The sequence below is a fragment of the Colias philodice genome, chromosome 1, assembly GCF_061535455.1.
Source record: "Colias philodice isolate Cphi_HAF_F1 chromosome 1, ilColPhil1 Martin Lab GWU primary, whole genome shotgun sequence".
Lineage (NCBI taxonomy): Eukaryota > Metazoa > Arthropoda > Insecta > Lepidoptera > Pieridae > Colias > Colias philodice.
Window position 1 is genome coordinate 8487359 of NC_143086.1, and position 3891 is coordinate 8491249.

The 3891-nt window shown below is 34.3% G+C and overlaps 1 pseudogene; it reads right to left on the minus strand.

Moving 5' to 3' along the window:
• Positions 1–481: 481 nt before the first annotated feature.
• On the minus strand, positions 482–1926 carry LOC149491261 (uncharacterized; annotated as a pseudogene).
• Positions 1927–3891: the final 1965 nt, after the last annotated feature.

Sequence of the window (3891 nt, forward strand, 5' to 3'; positions counted from 1 at the left end):
AGTTTGCCCAGTGACACCTGGGCAGGTACCAGGTGAGAAAGGTGACTAAAAATAAGAGTTACTTTACTTAAATTTAGATGGCTGATTTTTAGATATATTTTATAGAATATCATTCTCAAATGGTATCGCAAGTATCAGACACTTTTCATGGACCAAAACTTTTGTCAGACGCTTTAAAGCTCCACCAAAAATAAATATAAACTTTACTTATTTTTTAATGTCTGATTTTTTAATATGTTATCAACATAACTATTACAAAATTATATTTAATCAGTCAGAAAAATTGGAATGACCAAAAATCCACTAAACACAAAAAATATTCGGCCGTGAATACGAACGCGAGAGCACTATGCGCATGCGTGTCAGAGCGAAGAATGTAAATATTCCAAAAATTACTTACTGCTTTCGATAAAATATTTCTGCATCTCTTTTCAAATAAAATGAATTTCAACATTAAGGTCATAATTAATAATTATTAAAATTAAAATAATTTATTGCATATATTCGGTAAATTAATTTTTTTACCATCAAACCAATGAAAGTGATACTGGTTTTCTTCTAACGTCCAGCCATTATTTTCAGGGGTAAATATGGTTGGTACTTGATTGTTTTTCATTTGCATTATTCCATATGCTAGCAATGTAATTAGCTCGGAGATATTGTTGAAATAATTCAGTTTTGCATGGTGGTAAATTGCTAGCATCAAATTTTTTTAAACTTTTTGGATTAAATTCTTCGTTAACATCAGAAACGGTATAATTATTTAAAAACAGCTGAAGCCGGGCAGCATCAACGTCAAGTGTACAAGAAACATTATAAATTTCGCAGATAAATTTTTGTACTTTGTTAAAAATAATCTGTTGTATGTGTGTATCGGTAAACGACTCTGAGCTTCCAAATTGCATAAAAGCAAGCTGATATTCCTGCTTCTTCATCAATATATTAAAAGGTCTTTGTTTACCTTTTTTGAAAAAGGAAGGATTAAAGTCACACCTAGTCAATGCATGAAATCCTGGTAAACTTTTACACTAAGGCCGAGATTCACAGATCGCACTTTTACTTTACTTTGATGGAAAGATCTACTTTCACAGAAAAATATATTTCTTAGTCGTGTCAAGCTCATCTTTACTTTCCGAAAACTATACTTTACTTAGTAAAGGCTAAGGAGTCGATAATCATGACTTTGGTCTCAAAGTAAACTTTACATGACTATGCGTATAAATCATGTAGGCCTTCATTTTAAACTAATTTCCTAGAACAGAAACGCATTTTAATATGGTCGGGTTATAGCTCGAAACGTCATGTTGATTTGAGTGACATTTTTTTGTTGATTTGTTGATCGTTGCATTGCTTCGTTTGTCTTATAACATTATAATATTTTTCTGACGAATTTTGCTGTGGCTACCGGTTTTTGATATTTCTACAACAATCTTCCCGACCCTGGCTTGTTATAACGGATTTGAAACTGCTACCTGACTGACAATAATTATTATTGCAAATCCACGTAATACCTACATTGTTTTTTTCTAATCAATTAATTTTTGATATAAAATAATAGTGTTGTTATTATATATGGAAATATAACTTAATTAAATTATATGTTCTCAAAAACATAAATTATGTGTATAATGTACTAACAGTCACACGTCTTTCCCTGTACTTTACTTTGAGGCCGTACTTTTCTAAGGAAAGTCAAGCAATTGTCTCTGAAATTAAATATGTTGAAAGTAAACTTCGGTCATACAAAGTTTACTTTGTGAAGACTCTTTTGCGATAAAGTAAAGTCACGACTGTGAATCTGGGCCTTAGATGGGCTCAAATGTTCGTAAATTTTTTTATATTAATGTATCTCTGGTTATTTCCAGTGCCTGCGTATAACCATACATTGGAGTGATCATTTTTCAAATTACCCATATGCCCTAACATAATTATTGCAATATCCGTGTCAGAACATCTAATAACAAAATTTGCTTGAGCATCAATGTTACAAACATGAAAAACAATTTTTGTATCAGCTTCTTCATGCTCTGAACAGGATAAACTGTCATCTACACCTGATACAACTTTGTTGTTATCAACGATGTAAGAATGACATTGTTTATTATTTATAAATATCCGTTTATACTATGTGCGTACATACACAGTAGACTGAAACAGAATGTGAGTTAAAGAAGGAGAACCGGGTTTCTATGGACGTGTCACTCGCTCTGAAACGCATGCATAATGCTCTCGCGTTCGTACTCACGGCCGAATATTTTTTTGTTTTTAGTGGATTTTTGGTCATTCCAATTTGTCTGACTGATTAAATATAATTTTGTAATAGTTATGTTGATAACGTATTAAAAAATCAGACATTAAAAAATAAGTAAAGTTTATATTTATTTTTGGTGGAGCTTTAAAGCGTCTGACAAAAGTTTTGGTCCATGAAAAGTGTCTGATACTTGCGATACCATTTGAGAATGATATTCTATAAAATATATCTAAAAATCAGCCATCTAAATTTAAGTAAAGTAACTCTTATTTTTAGTCACCTTTCTCACCTGGTACCTGCCCAGGTGTCACTGGGCAAACTTCACAAACACGCAGGTATACAAAGTACATGAGACACTACTGAGAACTTAATGTTTCATCTTTTAGAAAATAAGTTATGTCTTATCGCTCTGGGATCTTACTCTATTACATAAGACAAAGAAAACTTCTACGATGTACATTATAAAATAAACATTATCACAAAACATAAAATATTAATAAAAGCAAACAAGTTGTCATAATGTATTTACATAGAAAGAAACATTGATTAAATGTGTGCGCGCGTTTACTACCGTGCGCTCTGTACTCACTTATTGTGATCTACACTAACAATTTTTAGTTACTTGCATAAAAAACGACGTTACGCCTAACATCGATCGCTAACATCCTCCCCCTCGTGCATAGCACCAATATCTGTCTTTAGCGATCCAGGTACAAGTAAAACGATTTTCGATGTTGGACGTCTCAGCACGCCAACCGTTGTCTCGACATCGATGATTCTCGTTCTACCGTCGGGGCCGGGATAAACGTGGATTATTTTTCCTCTCGGCCATGTGCATCGTGGTAGATTAGCGTCAACGATCATGACGATATCATTTACTTTAAGGTCAGCTCCGCTCATTTTACCGCTTATTTTACGTGGTAGCAGTGTAGGCAAATATTCACGAATCCACCTTTGCCAGAAGTGATCGGCTAAGCGTTGAACTGATTTCCATGTTTCTCGGCCGACAAGCTCCCAATTTTCAAAATGACCTATTCTCGATGCACCACACGATCTTCCAATTAGAAAGTGATTTGGTGTTAACATTTCTTCATCTTGATTTTTTATAAGATGCGTAAGTGGTCTCGAATTAACTATATGTTCGGCTTCTAATAAAAGAGTGTGAAGAACTTCTTCTCGCGGATAACGCTCTTTCATGGTTGCTTCAAGTGCTACTTTTACTGATCGCACTAAGCGTTCCCAAGCACCCCCCATATTAGGCGCACCTGGTGGTATGAATTTCCAAGTTACACCAATCTTTTCTGCTTCTGTAGCCAGACCTTGAATTTTCATATTTTCTACAGCCTCTTTTATCTCTTTTTTCGCGCCAACAAAGTTCGTTCCATTATCGCTATATATATTTTTGGGCATGCCTCGCCTAAAGTGTTCTTTTATCAAATTGTGCATATCGGCGTCTATTTCATTGATATTTAAACAAGTATTAACAATATATACTTGCCTCGTAATGCTTGTATCGATACCGTGCAGAACCCAACCAAGCGCTGTACGTGAAGCGACTGGTTGGCCGGGTTTTCCCTTTCTTGTTTCTTTTGACACTATTAACTCCCAATTGTCTTGCCCTATAAGCAACATAGGGTTTC